The sequence below is a fragment of the Chiloscyllium punctatum genome, unplaced genomic scaffold (assembly GCF_047496795.1).
Source record: "Chiloscyllium punctatum isolate Juve2018m unplaced genomic scaffold, sChiPun1.3 scaffold_137, whole genome shotgun sequence".
NCBI lineage: Eukaryota > Metazoa > Chordata > Chondrichthyes > Orectolobiformes > Hemiscylliidae > Chiloscyllium > Chiloscyllium punctatum.
This window is the reverse complement of record NW_027309871.1, coordinates 687,952-707,080: the sequence shown is the minus strand read 5'-3', so window position 1 is coordinate 707,080 and position 19,129 is coordinate 687,952.

Sequence of the window (19,129 nt, the reverse complement as noted above, 5' to 3'; positions counted from 1 at the left end):
CCCCCTCTCCTTCCTTCCCCCCTCCTTCCCCCACTCTCCTTCCCCCACTCTGCTTCCCCTCTCTCCTTCCCCCACTCCTTCCTTCCACCCTCCTTCCCCCCTCCTTCCCTCTCATCTCCTTCCTTCCCCCTTTCCTTCCCCCCTCCTTCCCTCTCATCTCCTTCCTTCCCCCTTTCCTTTCCCCATCCTTCCTCCCCCCTCCTTCCCCCATCTCCTTCCTTCCCCCTCCTTCCCCCCTCTCCTTCCCCCCATCTCCTTCCTCCCCCCTCCTTCCCCCCTCTCCTTCCCCCGCTCTCCTTCATTCCCCCTTCCTCCCCCCACCTGCCTCCCTCCTTCCTTCCCCCATCCTTCCTCCCCCTCCTTCCCCCCTCTCCTTCCCACATCTCCTTCCTTCCCCCTTTCTTCCCCACTCCTTCCCCCGCTCTCCTTCATTTCCCCTTCCTCCCCCCACCTGCCTCCCTCCTTTCTTCCCCCTTCCTTCCCCCTCTCCTTCCCCCATCTCCTTCCTTCCCCCTTCCTTGCCCCCTCCTTCCCCCCTCTCCTTTCTTCCCCCTTCCTTACCCCATCCTACCCCCCTCTCCTTCATTCCCCCTTCCTCCCCCCACTTGCCCCCCTCCTTCCTTTCCCCTTCCTTCCCCCATCCATCCCCCCTTCCCCTATCTCTTTCCTTCCCCCATCTCCTTCCTCCTCCCCTCTCCTTCCCCCCTCCTTCCTTCCCTCCCTCCTTTTTCCCCCATTCTTCCCCCTCTCCTTCCCCCTCTCCTTCTTTTCCCCCCTCCTTCCTTCCCTCCCCTCTCCTTCACCCCCTCTCCTTCCACCCCTCTCCTTCCCCCTCTCCTTCCTTCCCCCCTCTCCTTCCTTTCCCCCCCACTCTCCTTCTTTCCCCCCTCTCCCTTCCTTCCCCCCCTCTCCTTCCTTACCCCCTCCTTCCTTCCCCCTCTCCTTCCTTCCCCCATCTCCTTCCTTCCCCCCTCCTTCTCCATCTCCTTTCTTCCCCCTTCCTTCCCCCTCTCCTTCCTTCCCCCTTCCTTCCCCCCTCCTTCCCCCCTCTCCTTCCCCCCTCTCCTTCCCCCACTCTCCTTCCCTCCCTCTACTTCCCTCCCTCTCCTTCCTTCTCCCCTCTCCTTCCTTCCCCCCCCACTCTCCTTCCTTCACTCCCTCTCCCTTCCTTCCCCCCTCCTTCCTTACCCCCTTCCTTCCTTCCCTCCCTCTCTCCCTTCCTTCCCCCATCTCCTTCCTTCCCCCATCTCCTTCCTTCCCCATCTCCTTCCTTCCTCATTCCTTCCCCCCCTCCTTCCCCCCTCCATCCTTCCCCCTTCCTTCCCCCCCCTACCTTCCCCCTTTATTCCCCCCTCCTTCCCCCCCTCTCCTTCCCACCATCTCCTTCCTTCCCCATCTACTTCCTTCCCCCCTCCTTCCCCTCTCCTTCCTCTCCTCTTCTTCCCCCCATCTCCATTCTTCCCCCATCTCCTTCCTCTCCCCCTCCTTCACCCCCCCTCTCCTTCCTTCCACCCCTCCTTCCTTCCCACCCTCTCCTTCTTCTCCCATCTCCTTCCTTCCGCCCCCCTCCTTCCTTCCCCCCTACTTCCCCCCTCCTTCCCCCATCTCCCTTCATTCCCCCTCTCTCCTTCCCCCCCTACTTCCCCCCTCCTTGCCCCCCTCTGTCCTTCCCCCTCTCCTTTCTTCTCCCCCTCCTACCTTCCCCCCTCCTTTCTTCTCCCTTCCTTCCCCCTCTCCTACCTTCCCCCTTTATTCCCTCCTCCTTCGCCCTCCTCTCCTTCCCACCATCTCCTTCCTTCCCCCCCTCTCCTTCCTCCCCCACCTTTCCCCCCATCTCCTATCTTCCCCCTTCCTTCCCCCTCCATCCTTCCCCCTTCCTTCCCCCCTCCTTCCACACCTCGCCTTCCCCCATCTCCTTCCTTCCCCCCATCTCCTTCCTCTCCCCCTCCTTCACACCCTCTCCTTCCTTCCACCCCTCCTTCCCTCCCACCCTCTCCTTCTTCTCCCCTCTCCTTCCTTCTGCCCCCCTTCCTTCCCCCCTACTTCCCCCCTCCTTCCCCCATCTCCTTCATTCCCCCTCTCTCCTTCCCCCCCTCGTTCCCCTCCCCCTTGCCCCCTCTCCTTCCTTCCCCCATCTCCTTCCTTCCCCCATCTCCTTGCCTCCCTCCTTCCCCATCTCCTTCCCCCTTCCATACTCCCCCCTCTCCTTCCCCCATTTCCTTCCTTCCCCCCTCACATTCCTTCCCCCTTCCTTACCCCCTCCATCCCCCCTCTCCTTCTGCCCCATCTCCTGCCTCCCCCCCTCACCCCGATCTCCTTCTGTCCCCCATCTCCTTCCTCCCCCTCCTTCAACTCCCTCTCCTTTCTTCTCCCCATCTCCTTCCTTCCCCCATCTCCTTCCTTCCTCCTTTCTTCCCGCCTCTCCTTCCCCATCTCCTTCCTTCCCACTTCCTTCACCCCCCTCTCCTTCCCCCCATCTCCTTCCTTCCCCCCTTCCTTCCCCCTCTACTTCCTTCCCCTTTCCTTCCCCCCTCCTTCCCCCCTCTCCTTCCCCCCATCTCCTGCCTTCCCCCATCCTTCCCTGCCCCCCTCCTTCTTTCCCCCCGATTTTCCTTCCCCCATCCTTCTTTCCCCCCTCCTACACCCCATCTCCTTCCTCCCCCATCTCCTTCCTTGCTCCCCCCTTACACCCCCCTCTCCTTCCTTCTCCCCCTCACTCCTTCCACCCTCCCCTTCTCCCCATCTCCTTCATTCTGCCCCCTCTCCTTCCCCCCTCTCCATCACCCCCCACCTCCTTCCTTCCCCCTTCCCCCCTCCTTCCCCATCACCTTCCTTCCACCCATCTCCTTCCTTCCCCTCTCTCCTCCCCACTTCCTTCCCCCTTCCTTCCCCCCTCTCATTCCACCATCTCTCCTTCCCCCTCTCTTTCCTCCCTCTCTCCTTCCGTCCTCCTTCCTCCCCCCTCCTTCCCCCCTCTCCTTCCCCATCTCCTGTCTTCGCCCCGTCTCCTTCCCCGCCATCTTCTTCCTTCCCCCCACCTCCTTCCTCCCCCCTCCTTCACCCCTTCTCCTTCCATCGCCCCCCTTCACCCCCATCTCCTTCCTTCCCTCCCATCTCCTCCCTTCCCCCATCTCCATCCTTCCCCCTTCCTTCCCCCTCTACTTCCTTCCCCTTCCTTCCCCCTTCCTTCCCCCCTCCTTCCCCCTCTCCTTCCCCCATCTCCTTCCTTCCCCCCCTCCTTCCCTGCCCCCTCCTTCCTCCCCCGTTCTGCCTTCCCCCTCCTTCCTTCCCCCCTCCTTCACCCCCTCTCCTTCCATCGCCCCACTTCACCCCCATCTCCTTCCTTCCCTCCCATCTCCTCCCTTCCCCATCTCCTTCCTTCCTCCTTCCTTCCCCCTCTAATTCCTTCCCCCTTCCTTCCCCCTTCCTTCCGCCCTCCTTCACCCCTCTCCTTCCCCCATCTCCTTCCTTCCCCCCTCCTTCCCTGCCCCCCTCCTTCCTCCCCGTTCTTCCTTCCCCCCTCCTTCCTTCCCCTCCTCCTTCACCCCATCTCCTTCCTCCCCCCCATCTCCTTCCTCGCCCCCCCTTACACCCCCCTATCCTTCCTTCTCCCCCTCTCTCCTTCCCCCCCTCCCCTTCTCCCCCATCTCCTTCATTCCGGACCCCTCTCCTTCCCCCTCTCCTTCACCCCCATCTCCTTCCTTTCCCCCCTTTCCCCCTCCTTCCCCATCACCTTCCTTCCCCCATCTCCTTCCTTCCCCCCTCTCCTCCCCCCTTCTTTCCCCCTTCCTTCCCCCCCTCTCATTTCCCCTTCTCTCCTTCCCCCTCTCTTTCCTCCCTCTCTCCTTCCACCTTTCTTCCTCCCCACTCCTTCACCCCCCTCTCCTTCCCCCTTCCTTCCCCCCTCCTTCTCACCATCTCGTTCCTTCCCCCTTTCTTCCCCCACTCCTTCCGTCCTCCTTCCTTCCCCCTTCCCCCTCTCCTTCCCCCCATCTCCTGCCTTCTCCCCCTCTCTCCTTCCCCGCCATCTCCTTCCTTCCCACATCTCCTTCCTCCCCCCTCCTTCACCCCCTCTCCTTCCATCGCCCCCCCTTCACTCCCATCTCCTTCCTTCCCCCTTCCTCCCCCCCTTTCCTTCCCCCATCTCCTTCCTTCCCCCTTCCTTACCCCTTGCTTCCTTCCCCCTTCCTTCCCCTCTCCTTCCCCCATCTCTTGCCTTCCCCCTCCTTCCCCCATCTCCTTCCTTCCCCCATCTCCTTCCTCCCCCTTCCTTCCCCCCTCTCCTTCCCCCCAACTCCTTCCTTGCCCCCCCTTCCCCCATCCTTCCTTCCCCCTTCCTTCCCCCCCTCTCCTTCCCCCATCTCCTGCCTTCCCACCCTCACTCTCCCCCCTCCTTCCTCCTCCCTTCCTTCCTCCCCCTCATTCCTTCCCACCTCCTTCCCCTCTCCTTGCCCCCATCTGCTTCCTTCCCCCTATCCTTTCCCCCTGTCTCCTTCCCCCTTCCTTCCCCCTCTCCTTCCCCCATCTTCTTCGTTGCCCCTCTCCTTCCTTCCCCCCTCTCCTTCACTCCCCTCTCCTTCCTTTCCCCCATCTCCTTCCTTCCCCCCCTCTCCTTCCCCCTTCCCTATCCCCTCTCCTTCCCCCTCTCCCCTCCCCCTTCGTTCCCCCCTCTCTCTTTCCCCCTCTCTCCTTCCCCCTTCCTTCCCCCCTCTCCTTCCCCCCTCTCTCCTTCCCGTCTCCTTCCTCCCTCTCTGTCCCCCTTCCTGCCCCCTCTCCTTTCCCCCACTCTCCTTTCACCTTCCAACCTCCCATCCCCTTCCCCTCTCTCTCTCTCCCCCTTCCTTCCCCCCTTCCCCCTTCCTTCCCAGCCCTCCTTCCCTCCCCATCTCCTTCCCCCTTCCTTCCCCCTCCTTCCCCCATCTCCTTCCCCCATCTCCTTCCCCTCTCCTTCCCCCCTATCTCCTTGCCCCATCTCCTTCCCCCTATCTCCTACCCCGCTATCTCCTTCCCAACTATCTCCTTCCCACTTATCTCCTTCCCCCTTCCTTCCCCCTCCTTCCCCCATCTCCTTCCCCCTCCTTCCCCTCTCCTTCCCCCCATCGCCTTCCCCCATCTCCTTCCCCCCATCTCCTCCCCCCAATCTTCTTCTTCCCCATCTCCTTCCCCCTTCCTTCCCCCCTCTCCTTCCCCCTATTTCCTTCCTCCCTCTCCTTCCCCCTTATCTCCTTCCTCCCCTCTCCTTCCCCCTTCCTTCCCCCTTCCCCTATCTCCTTGCCCCCTCCTTCCCCCCTTATCGCCTTCCCCCTTCCTTGCCCCCATCTCCTTCCCCCATCTCCTTCCCCCTTCCTTCCCCCCTCCTTCCCCATCTCCTTCCCCCATCTCCTTCACCCTTCCTCCCCCCATCTCCTTCCATCTTCCTTCCCCCCATCTACTTCCCCTCTCCTTCCTCCCCATCTCCTTCCCACTATCTCCTCCCCCTATCTCCTTCCCCCTTCCTTCACCCCTCTCCTTCCCCCTATCTTCTTCCCCCTTCCTTCCCCCATCTCCTTCCCCCTTCCTTCCCCCATCTCCTTCCCCCTTCCTCCGCCCATCTCCTTCCCCCTTCCTTCCCCCATCTCCTGCCCCCTTCCTCCGCCCATCTCCTTCCCCCTTCCTTCCCCCATCTCCTTCCCCCTTCCTTCCCCCATCTCCTTCCCCCATCTCCTTCCCCCTTCCTTCCCCCATCTCCTTCCCCCTTCCTTCCCCCCTTCTTCTCCCCATCTTCTTCCCCCTTCCTTCCCCCTCTCTCCTTCTCCCCTCTCTCCTTCCCTTCCTTACCCCCTCTCCTTCTCCCGTCTCTCCTTCCCCCACTCCTCCCCCTCTCCTTCTTCCTTCCTTACCCCCTCTCCTTCTCCCCTCTCTCCTCCCACTTCCTTCCCCGCTCTCCTTCTGTCCTCTATTCTGCCCCCTGCTTTCCCTCCCCTCTATCCTTCCCCCCTCTCTCCTCCCCCTATCTTTCACCCTCTCCTTCTCCCCCCTCTCCCTCTTTCGTTCTCTACTCTCTCATTCCCCCTTCCTTCCCCTCTCTCCTTCTCCCCTGTCTCCTTTCCCCTTCCTTTACCCCCCTCCTTCTCCCCTCTCTCGTTGCCCCTCTCCTTCCCTGTCTCCTTCTCCCCTATCTCCTTCTCCCCTCTCTTCTTCGCCAGTTCTTCCCCTCTGTCCTTTCTCTCTCTCCCCTTCCCACCTCTCTCTTTCTCCACCTCTCCTTCCCACTTCCTTCCCCCCCTCTCCTCCCCCTTCCTTTCACCCTCTCCTTCTCCCCCTTTCCCCCTTTCGTTCTCTACTCTCTCATTCCCCCTTCCTTCCCCTCTCTCCTTCTCCCCTGTCTCCTTTCCCCTTCCTTTACCCCCCTCCTTCTCCCCTCTCTCGTTGCCCCTCTCCTTCCCCCGTCTCCTTCGCCCCTCTCTCCTTCTCCCCTCTCTCCTTCGCCTGTTCTTCCCCTCTGTCCTTTCTCTCTCTCTCCTTCCCACCTCTCTATTTCTCCACCTCTCCTTCCCACTTCCTTGCCCTCTCTCCTACCCCCTTCAATTACGCCCCTCTCCTTCTCCCCTGTCTCCTTTCCCCTTCCTTCGCCCCCCCTTCTCCCTTCTCTCGTTGCCCCCTCCTTCCCCTCTCTCCTTCTCCCCCCCCCCTTCTCCCCTCTCTCCTTAGCCGGTTCTTCACCTCTGTCCTTTCTCTCTCTCTCCTTCCCACCTCTCTCTTTCTCCACTGCTCCTTCCCCCTTCCTTCCCCTCTCTCCTACCCCCTTCCTTTACCCCCTCCTTCTCCCCTCTCTCCTTCTCCCTTCCTTACCCCCTCTCCTTCTCCCCTCTCTCCTCCCACTTCCTTCCCCGCTCTCCTTCTGTCCTCTCTTCTGCCCCCTGCTTTCTCTCCCCTCTATCCTTCCCCCCTCTCTCCTCCCTCTTCCTTTCACCCTCTCCTTCTCCCCCCTTTCCCCCTTTCGTTCTCTACTCTCTCATTCCCCCTTCCTTCCCCTCTCTCCTTCTCCCCTGTCTCCTTTCCCCTTCCTTTACCCCCCTCCTTCTCCCCTCTCTCGTTGCCCCTCTCCTTCCCCCGTCTCCTTCGCCCCTCTCTCCTTCTCCCCTCTCTCCTTCGCCAGTTCTTCCCCTCTGTCCTTTCTCTCTCTCCCCTTCCCACCTCTCTCTTTCTCCACCTCTCCTTCCCACTTCCTTCCCCTCTCTCCTACCCCCTTCATTTACCCCCCTCTCCTTCTCCCCTGTCTCCTTCCCCCTACCTTTACCCCCTCCTTCTCCCCTCTCTCCTTCTCCCTTCCTTCCCCTCTCTCCTTTTCCCGTCTCTCCTTTCCCCTTTCTTCTGATCTCTCTTTCTCCCTCCTTCCTTTCCCACCTCATTCTCCCCTCTCTCATTGCCCCTCTCCTTCCCTTCTCTCATTCTCCCCTCTCTCCTTCCCCCCCCTTTCTTTCTCCCCTCTCTCCTTCTCCCCTCTCTCCTTCTGCCTCCCCTTCCCCTCCCTCCTCCCCCTTCCTTGCTCCTTTTTCCCACCTCTCTCCTTCCCCCTCTCGTTCTCCACTCTTACTTCTCCCCTCTCTCCTTTCCCCTTCCTTACCCCGTCTCCTTCTCCCGCTCTCATTCCCCCTTCCTTCCTCCCTCCCCTTCTCCCCTCTCTCCTTCCCCCTTCCTTCCCCTCTCTCCTTTACCGCCTCTCTCCTTCCACCCTCGCTCCTTCCCCATTCCTTCCCCTTTCTCTCCTCCCCCTCTCTCCTTCCCCCTCTCCTTCCCTCTTCGTTCTCCCTCTCTCTCTTTCCCCATTCATTATCCTCTCTCCTTCCCCCCTCTCCTTCCCCCCTTCCTTCCCTCTCTCCTTCCCCCTCCTCTCATTCCCCCTGTCTCCTTCTCCCCTTGCTCCTTCCACTCCTCTGTCCTTCCCCACTCTCTACTTGCCCCCGTCTCCTTCCCCCTCTCCTTCCCTCTTCCTTCTCCCTCTCTCTTTCCCCATTCCTTATCCTCTCTCCTTCCCCCCTCTCCTTTCCCCTCTCCTTCCCCACGTCTCCTTCTCCCCTCTCTCCTTCCCCCTTCCTTCCCTCTCTCCTTCCCCCTCTCCTTCCCTCTCCTTCCCTCTCTCCTTCTCCCCTCTCTCCTTCCCCTTCCTTCCCTCTCCCCTTCCCCCTCTTCTCATTCGCCCCCGTCTCCTTCCCCCCTTGCTCCTTCTACCCCTCTGTCCTTCCCCACTCTCTCCTTTCCCCCTCTCTAATTCCCCCTTCATTCCGGTCTCTCCTTCTCCCCTCTCTCTCCTTCCCCCTTCTCTCCTTCCCCCTTCTCTCCTTCCCCTCTCCCCTTCCCTCCCCTCTTTTTTGCCCCTCTCCTTCCCCCCTCGCTCCTTCATCCCCTCTGTCCTTCCCCACTCTCTACTTCCCCCCCTCGCTACTTCCCCTCACTCCTTCCTCCCCTCTGTCCTTCCCCACTCTCTACGTCCCCCCTCTCTCCTTCCACCCTCTCCTTCCCCACATCTACGTTCGCCCTCTCCTTCGCCCCCCCTTCACTCTATCTCCTTCTGACAACCCTCCTCCCCCTCTCTTTCACTCCCTCTCCATTCGCCCTTCCCCCCCTCCTTCCACCCTTCCCCCCTCTCCTTACCACACTCTTTCCCTCACTCTTTCCCCCAACTCCTTCTGACATCTCTCCTCTCCACTCTCTGCCTCCGTCTCCTTGCCCCTCTCCTTCCCCCTCCTTCTCCCTCTACTTCCCCCCTTTCCCCTACTCACCTTCACCCCATTCCCCCTCTTCTTCCCCCTCTCCTTCCCCCGCTCTCCTTCCCCCGACTCTCAAACCCCTCTCTCTCCTTCCCATATCTTCCCATATCTCCCCTTCCCATATCTTCTTCCCCCTCTCCTTACCCCATCTCTACTTTCACCCTCTCTCTGTCCACCCCCTTCCCCCACTCTCCTTCCCCCCTCTCCTTCTCCCCTCTCCTTCTCCCCCTTTCCCACCCTCTCCTTCCCCCCTCTGCTTCCCCCTCACCTTACTCCATCTCTACTTTCATCCCCTCTCCTTCCCCTTTCCTTCCCCCCTCTCCTCACCACCTCTCTCCTTACCCCTCTCTCCTTCCCCACCTCGCATTACACCCCTTCCCCTCTCCTTTCCACCCTCCCTCCTCCCCCTCCTTCCCCCCCTCCCCTCCTCTCCTTCACCCCTCCATCTTATCCCTCTATCACTCGCTCCTTCCCACACTCTCTCTCTGTGCATCTTGTGTTCTTTTACCCCGTTGTCTCAAACACAATCACCTTGTGCTGCAAAATATTTCCATCTCCCCCACTTCAAATACCCACGAGTCACATTGCTGTGTGTGGGACGGTTTTATTTGTTTAAAATATCAACAAAAGAAGCTGGAGAGGGTGTGAGAGAGGGGACAGAGAGAGAGAGAGAGAGAGAGAGAGAGAGAGAGATAGAGAGAGAGAGAGACATACAGACAGACAGAGAGATCCCCTCCCAGATACTCAGGGAATTGAATTGAACCGGCCAACCTGTGTCTTATTTAGGCGATTATCACATTTGATCACCCAGGTCTGTACACATCCCACAGTACTCTGACATTAGAACAAGTCTTTGGGGAGAGTTTCTCATTTAAGTTTTTAATTCCCTTCTTGGGGAGTCTGGTCTGTCAGACATTTTCTGCGGATTCATATATTTGTAATAAATCACAAGTCCCCAGTTACTTTAACCCCAGGCTTCAAATCTGTTTTAAAAATGACAGGGTCTCAATCCGACAGGAACCAGTTACCCAGAGGCCCCTAAAACCCAGGGTCCCCCCCAGAGGAGATTAAACCTCGGGGTAAATAAACACACAACTCACTGTGGGCCCCCACAGGGTGCAGCCTGTCGACCAGGCCTGAGGCCTCAGGCCCGTGCTCCCCCTCTGGAGGTTGTTCTTTCCTGGATCTTCACATTGCAGCTTTCCAAACAAAGGTTCCTCGGGATAAAAGAGAGAAAAGATCATGTGAAAGGGGGAGTGAGAGCATTTTGAAGGCAAGCTTAAAATCCCAGGTTTAAAATCACCCCCCGTCCATCCCCAATGTATCAAAATATCGAACACAGTCAACAGTAAAACGTGGTGTGGGAGCAGATCTTCCCAGGGATTGGAGGGGGATAGTGAGGGAAAGACATCAGATTCTTACACTCTGCAGTGACCTGGGATCAATTGCCTTTTACTGAAAACAGTTCCCAACTTGTATGTGGCTGTAGCTCCCTCCAGTCTGAAACCCTCATTCCCCTTTATCCTGTCTCCTGTCTCTGAGCCGATGGTGTCTTCATTCTGTTACTGACCCTTCAGTCCCTTCAGACACAACAAGATCCCACAAGTAGCAGTGGGAACACAGACAGATTGTGTGTTTCACTGATGCTGGCTGAGGGTTCAATTCTGGCTTCAGGATGACAGAGATCCTGCTGTTCGACAAATTCAAACCACTTCCCACTTTCTTTCTTCTCTATGCACTCGCTTGCTCTCTCTCTCTCTCTCTCCACCCTCCCCTTCTCCATCTCTAACCTTTTTCCCTTTCTCTGATTTAACCTTGTACATGGTAATCTTTATCTTACCTTTTAAAAGATTGCAACATTTATATTTGACAATATTCCCTCTGATAAACAGTTTCCCAGCAGTCTCTGTGCCAGCAATGCTGTGGGCCATTGACGCACAGGGAGATCCCACAGGGGACTCCCTTCCTGCTCCAGAATGTGCTCCAATCCCACTTTCTGTCCAACAAGAGGCTGTGGATATCTTTGAGACTCCTGTTTTGTTTTTTTAAAAATCAGCCCCTCCATCCCAGGATTTAATTGTGTGGATGGTACTTTCTAGAAGGAAGTGATTGGAGCTGGGCGATGATGGGATATTGGAGAGTCCCGTTCTCTCCCCACTCCCCCAGATCCTGTCTCCCTTTCCCAGCCCAGCTACAAAGACACATCTTATCTCTCTATCACTCCCTCCGTCCCACACACACTCTCTGTCTTTGTCTGCATCTTGTCTTTTTTTACCCCTTTGTCTCAAAAACAATCACCTTGTGCTGCAAAATATTTCCATCTCCCCCACTTCAAATACCCACGAGTCACATTGCTGTGTGTGGGATGGTTTTATTTGTTTAAAATATCAACAAAAAGAAGCTGGAGAGGGTGTGAGAGAGGGGACAGAGAGAGAGAGAGAGAGAGAGAGAGAGAGAGAGATAGAGAGAGATCCCCTTCAGATACTCAGGGATTGGGCCAACCTGGGTCTTATTTATGGGATTATCACATTTGGTCACCCTTGCTGCAATGTAGGCCACTCTGTAAGTGGTTTGAGACACAGCAAGATCCCACAAGTAGTATTACTCTGATATTAGAACAAGTCTTTGGGTAGAGTTTCTCATTTATAGTTTTCATTCCCTTTTTGAGGGAGCCCTGTCTGTCAGACACTCACTGGGGATTGATGTGTTGGTGTCAAATCCCAGGGCCCCGGTTACTTTAACCCCAGGCTTCAAACCTGTTTTAAAACCAACAGGGCCACAGTCCAACAGGAGCCAATTAACCAGAGGCCTCTAAAACCCAGGGTCCCCAAAATGAGATTAACCCTTGAGGTAAATAAACACAGAATCCCGCCCACACAGTGCAGCTTATCGACCAGGCCTCAGGCCTCAGACTGTGTCCCCTCTGGAGAAAGTTGTTGTTCAAAGGTCTCCTGATCTTAAAGTTTCTCTCTTTGAATCTTCAAGTGGCCTGTGGGAGGAAAGAGACAGCATTAGTTGAAAAGAGGAAAATCATTACAGAATGATTGCACAGCAAGATCCCAGATTTTCCTCTCTCAGTGACACAGGCAATCTCTCAGCAACATCCAAACACAAATATATCGGGCAATGAGCTGCATTTTTATGCTAAAGCCTTGGAAAAATTTTGAAATGATAGGTTAGCTGATTAAAACACTCACTGCCTGCAATGGTAGTATTGGGGGAGTTGGTGCACAGCAAGATCCCACATGCTACAATGCAGCAGCAGCTAATTACTCTGACCATTTCTCCCCTCTGTGACGCTGCTTCAGTTTAATTATTTCCTGTCACCCCAGAATCAAACATTGCAGCGACTTCACAATCTCAAAATGCCTCTCCCTCTCTCTCCCCTTCTGTTTCTCCAGCTCTTTCATTTTTTTAAGTGTTTCTCTCACTCTCTTTCTCTCACTGTTGAATTTTCTCATCCTGCCCTCTCGATAACCCACATCACTCTGACTTTATGAGACGTCTTCAGAGAGTGTTAGATCATTTGGGTTTTAATTCCCCCCGAGGGCAGTCCTGCCTCTCAGATCCTGGGAATTGACATACTTCAGTCCCAGGCTTCAAATCTGTTTTAAAAATGACAGGGCCACAATCTGACAGGAGCCAGTTACCCAGAGGCCCCTAAAACCCAGGGTCCCCCAGAGGAGATTAAACCTCGGGGTAAATAAACACACAACTCACTGTGGGCCCCCACGGGGTGCAGACTGTCGACCAGGCCTTAGGCCTCAGGCCCGTGCTCCCCCTCTGGAGGTTGTTCTTTCCTGGACTCGAACATTTTGGATCTTCACGTTGCAGCTTTCCAAAGTTCCTCGGGATAAAAGAGAGAAAAGATTAGTTGAAAGGGGAAGCGAGAGTATTTTGAAGGCAAGTTACACAGCAAGGTCCCAGGGTTAAAAGCACCCCCTGCCCATCCCCAATGTATTAATGTATCTAACACAGTCAGCAGTTAGGATGGAACATGGTGTGGGAGCAGATCTTCCCAGGGATTGGAGGAGGATAGTGAGGGAAAGGCATCAGATTCTTACACTCTGCAGTGACCTGGGATCAATTGCCTTTTACTGAAAACAGTTCCCAACTTGTATGTGCCTGTAGCTCCCTCCAGTCTGAAACCCTCATTCCCCTCTATCCTGTCTCCTGTCTCTGAGCCAATGGTGTCTTCATTCTGTTACTGACCCTTCAGTCCCACTGGGATCATTTTTTCTCATCTTCTCTCATCCACGTGAAGGAATTGGACCCTGACAATTCCATTTACACTGTCTCCCATCAATCTTCATAGGATCCATATCACAGAGGTTAGACAGTGTTCCCAGCAAACACTCCCAGGGCAGAGGGAGCACAGGGTTCCTGACAACGTAAAGCTCCCATTAAACTGTCCCCATTTAAATCCCCAGGACAGGTAGAGAATGGGGTCAGATACAGAGTAAATCTCCCTCTACACTGCAGCATTTCAAATTCCCAGGCCATTTTGAGCTCGGCGTTAGGTACTGATTAAATCTCCCAATTCCCCCATCCTGTTCACATCAAACTCAATCAGGATCGCTCCATCACTGGGTTAGATACAGAGGATGTGTATGTTTGGATTTCAGCCCCAATCCAGTTGGTGATGATCACGGCCTTGTTAAGTGTGTTTGGGAATGGGGAGGGAGCTGGGAGCAGGGTGATGGTGGAATAGTGGGGAGCAGAGCTGCCTTCCAAGCAGTTGACCCGGGTTCGATTCCCGGCTATCACAGTGTTGTGGTTTGTATACAGCCTTTTAAAGGTAAGGCACTGGGATAAATCGAGGAAATAAATCTTTCATTCTGTGGTAAAATGGGTCTGTCAGATTGCTCCTTGCTTTTCCTGGCGGTGGTTCCTGTGAATTGCAGTGTGGAACCAGGCAGCGTTGCTCGGCATCTCGGAAGCTTTCCCCTCTGCTGCTTCCCATTTCTTATTGAAATATTGGGTGCAGCACAAGGATGGGTTTGTTTTGTTCGAAAAGTGAGAGACTGCTCCCGTCAGGAACCTGAAATAATTACAGAAACACTGAACAGTTCCAACAGCTTCTGTAGTGGTGGGGAGGGAGGGTTAATGTGTCAAATCTATACAAGGATAAAATAAACTCCAGCCTCAAATCAATCAGAAATCCTGACTCTGCAAACATCCTTGTAAATCTTTTCTGAATCTTCACAAGATTCACACCATCCTCCCGATAGCAGAAAGACCAGAATTGTGTGGTTTATGGAATGTTACTATATCCGAACAGTTGCTGTTTATAGTTAAATAATGTTCATTTAGTTAAGTTTTCCAATCGAGTTCGGTTTGTCCAATCTTTCTTCCTTATGTTTGTGTCCCAACGATAGTGTGGAGTAAAGTGTGTTTTGATTCCAGCCTGGCAGTTTGACCAATCACATTGTAACGCCTTACACTTCCCTTCAGGAAATCAGGAAAAGGGGTCGAGACCATTTCCTTAAGGCAGAGGAGTTTGGTCTGGTTCATAACATCCTCAGTGTCATCAATCCATGTCCCTCCAGCCCTGAGCAATGATGTTTACAGATTAATGGAGGATACACAGGCACATTCATCGGGATTATCTTGGACAGGAGTCATTTGGGAATGATATTCCTCAGACCATCAACTCTCAGCTCGGCCAAGGATAAAGGCCAGGAATCCGGCCCAATTGGGAAACAGCCCATTTCCCGGGAGACTGAGAGGTCACTAACAGAGTGGGAGCTGGAGAGTCAGGAACAGAATAACAGGGACAGTCCGCTCTGTTCACTGACCCTTCACCCCTCAGTGAATCCAGTGTCAGGAATGACTGCTATTAGTCAGACTGACAGAATGTGATCAGATACACACACTGTCCTTCCACATCATCAATATCTCCCAGCTCCCACCCTGTCTCAGCTCATCTGCCCCTCTGCCATCTACAATATTTTAATCGGGGCAGCATTAAGTGCCGTGCTTTGAGCTGAGCTGTCTTACCTTCTGTACTCTCTCTCTAAATGGATCCAATTCCCCCCTGATCCCTCTCCGGTTTAAGATGCTCCTTGACATCTTCCCCAATGAATGAGGTAGACCCTCACCTGACCCAATATCCCCTTCGGTGGGTCAACATCTACTGTATTTAAAACAAGGAACTGCAGATCCTGGAGAGCTGACAGATAACACAGAAATTACTGGTGGGAATTAGTGGGAGGGGTATCATTTGTGGGAGAAATCCGAGTGAAACTCTAGAGTCCAGGGATTGTCCTTCAGAACTGAAGGGATCTGATGCTGATGCTGTCAGACCTGCTGAGCTCCCCCAGCAGTTTCTGTTTGGATTTCAGTCCCAATCCAATTGGTCCTGATCGCGGCCTTGGGAATAGCTTGCCAATTACTGGGAAAGGGTTGGACGTGTCTCCTTCCCAACAGTTAACCCGGGCTCGAACCCCTGCCATCGCACTGTTGCACTTTGAAAGCAATCTTAATCGGGGAAAAATGCCGAGATGGAATGAATGAGATTGGACTCTCCGAGGTTTCCCAAACATGGCCACATTAGGGGGACAGGGTGGCTCCCACCTGCTATGACATTCTCAGAGATGGATTACAGGATTATTGCTCAAGTGTCTGACTGGGATATTTCAGCTGAGACAAGATGCTCTGTAGAAATTCCCCAAGGTTCCTTCCAGAACAGCTTCCAGACCCACGGCACGATCATGTGGAATGCTGAACACAGCAGATACACGGGAACACCACCAGGTGACAATTCCTGAACAGGGAACCTGAAATAATTACAGAAGCCGCTGGAAACACTGAACAGTTCCAACAGCTTCTGTAGTGTTGGGGAGGGAGGGTTAATGTGTCAAATCTACACAAGGATAAAATAATGTTTTGTCATTTACATAAATGATTTGGATGTGAGCATAACATCCAAAGTTTTCCGATGACACCAAAATTGCAGGTGTAGTGGACAGCAAAAAGGGATACCTCAGATTACAACAGGATCTGGACCAAATGGGCCAATGGGCTGAGAAGTGGCAGATGGAGTTTAATTCAGATAAATTGAGGTGCGCATTTTGGGAAAGCAAATCTTAGCAGGACTTATCCACTTAATGGTAAGGTCCTAGGGAGTGTTGTTGAACAAAGAGACCTTGGAGTGCAGGTTCATAGCTCCTTGAAAGTGGAGTCGCAGGTCGATAGGATAGTGAAGAAGGCGTTTGGTATGCTTTCTTTTATCAGTCAAAGTAGTGAGTCCAAGAGTAGGGAGGTCATGTTGCAGCTGTGCAGGACATTGGTTAGGCCACTGTTGGAATATTGCATGGAATTCTGGTTTCCTTCCTATCGGAAAGATGTTGTGGAACTTGAAAGGGTTCAGAAAAGATTTACAAGGATGTTGCCAAGATTGGAGAATCTGAGCTACAGGGAGAGGCTGAACAGGCTGGGGCTGTTTACCCTGGAATGTCGGAGGCTGAGGGGTGACCTTATAGAGGTTTACAAAATCATGAGGGGCATGGATAGGGTAAAGAGACAAAGTCTTTTCCCTGGGGTCGAGGAGTCCAGAACTAGAGGGCATAGGTTTAGGGTGAGAGTGGAAAGATATAAAAGAGACCAAAGGGGCAACCTTTTCACGCAGAGGGTGGTACATGTATGGAATGAACTGCCAGAGGATGTGGTGGAGGCTGGTACAATTGCAACATTTAAGAGGCATTTGGATAGGTATATGAATAGGAAGGGTTTGGAGGGATATGGGCTGGGTGCTGGCAGGTGGGACCAGATATGTGTTGGGATATCTGGTCGGTATGGACAGGTTGGACCGAAGGGTCTGTTTCCATGCTGTACATCTCTATGACTCTGTGACTCTAAACTCCAGCCTCAAAGCAATCAGAAACACTGACTTTACAAACATCCTTATAAATCTTTTCTGAATCTTTTCAATTTTCACAGTATTCTTCAGGTAGTAGGATTGTGTGGTTTGTGGAATGTGACTATATTTGAGCAGTTGCTGTTGAGTAGTTAAATAACGTTTCATTTAGTTAAGTTTTCCAATCGAGTTCGGTTTGTCCAATCTTTCTTCCTTATGTTTGTGTCCCAACGACAGTGTGGAGTAAAGTGTGTTTTGATTCCAGCCTGGCAGTTTGACCAATCACATTGTAACGCCTTACACTTCCCTTCAGGAAATCAGGAAAAGGGGTCGAGACCATTTCCTTAAGGCAGAGGAGTTTGGTCTGGTTCATAACATCCTCAATGTCATCAATCCATGTCCCTCCAGCCCTGAGCAATGATGTTTACAGATTAATGGATGATACACAGACACATTCATCGGGATTATCTTGGACAGGAGTCATTTGGGAATGATATTCCTGAGACCATCAACTCTCAGCTCGGCCAAGGATAAAGGCTAGGAATCCGGCACAATTGGGAAACAGCCCATTTCCCGGGAGACTGAGAGGTCACTAACAGAGCGGGAGCTGGAGAGTCAGGAACAGAATAACAGGGATAGTCCGCTCTGTTCACTGACCCTTCACCCCTCAGTGAATCCAGTGTCAGGAATGACTGCTATTAGTCAGACTGACAGAATGTGATCAGATACACACACTGTCCTTCCACATCATCAATATCTCCCAGCTCCCACCCTGTCTCAGCTCATCTGCCCCTCTGCCATCTTCAATATTTTAATCGGGGCAGCATTAAGTGCCGTGCTTTGAGCTGAGCTGTCTTACCTTCTGTACTCTCTCTCTAAACGGCTCCAATTCCCCCCCCCGATCCCTCTCCTGTTTAAGATGCTCCTTGACATCTGCCCCAATAAATGAGGTAGACCGTCACCTGACCCAATATCCCCTTCGGTTGGTCAACATCTACTGTATTTAAAACAAGGAACTGCAGATCCTGGAGAGCTGACAGATAACACAGAAATTACTGGTGGGAATTAGTGGGAGCGGCCTCATTTGTGGGAGAAATCCGAGTGAACCTCTCGAGTCCAGGGATTGTCCTTCAGAACTGAAGGGATCTGATGCTGATGCTGTCAGACCTGCTGAGCTCCCCCAGCAGTTTCTGTTTGGATTTCAGTCCCAATCCAATTGGTCCTGATCACGGCCTTGGGAATACCTTGCCAATTACTGGGAAGGGGTTGGATATGTCTCCTTCCCAGCAGTTAACCCGGGCTCGAACCCCTGCCATCGCACTGTTGCACTTTGAAAGCAATCTTAAACGGGGAAAAACGCCGAGATGGAATGAATGAGATTGGACTCTCCGAGGTTTCCCAAACATGGTCACATTAGGGGGGCAGGGTGGGTCCCACCTGCTATTACATTCTCAGAGATGGATTACAGGATTAGTGCTCATGTGCCTGACTGGGATAGTTCAGCTGAGACAAGATGCTCTGTAGGAATTCCTCAAGGTTCCTTCCAGAGCAGCTTCCAGACCCACGGCACTATCATGTGGAATGCTGAACACAGCAGATCCACGGGAACACCACCAGGTGACAATTCCACATCAAGCCACTCCCCACCCTGGCTTGGAAAAACATCTCAGTCCCACAAGTGCCATTGGTTGGAAATCCTGGAACTCCCTCCCTTACATCATTGTGGGTTTATCTGCCCCAAATAAATGGCAGCAGTTCAAGGCAATAACTCACCGTCACCTTCACCAGAGCAATTAAATCTGAGCAATCCGTGGGGACCCAGCGGCAATGATCCAAACACATGAATGAATCACAAAATAAAGCTCAGTATTTGGGACCCGTGTGCTCCAGGGCTGAGTATCTGAATAAATTGGGTCGATATTCTAGTAAATTAAAATGTGGTTTCATTGGAATGTCTCAGATTGTGAAGAGGCTTGAGAGGGGAGATGCTGAGAAATTAATCCTGTGGGTCTGGGAATCTGAAACACGATAACACAGTCTCAGGAGTTGCTGGAAAAGCTCAGCAGGTCGGGCAGCATCTGTGCAGAGAAATCAGCGTTAATGTTACAGCATCCGCAGTTCATTCGGGTTTGATTACCACCCTCTCAGGGTAAGGGGCAGGTTATTTGGGACTGAGATGGGGAGACAGCGCTTCACTCTAAGACTCTGTCAGACCTGCTGAGATTCCCCAGCAATTTCTGATTTGGATTTCAGCCCCAATCCAGTTGGTGATGATCACGGCCTTGTTAAGTGTGTTTGGGAATGGGGAGGGAGTTGGGAGCAGGGTGATGGTGGGATAGTGGGGAGCAGAGCTGCCTTCCAAGCAGTTGACCCAGGTTCGATTCCCGGCTATCACAGTGTCGTGGTTTGTAAACAGTCCTTTGAAGGAAAGCACCCGGGATATAACCAGATCTGTCAGATTGCGCCTTGTTTTTCCTGGCGATGGTTCCTGTGAATTGCAGTGTGGAACCGGGCAGCATTG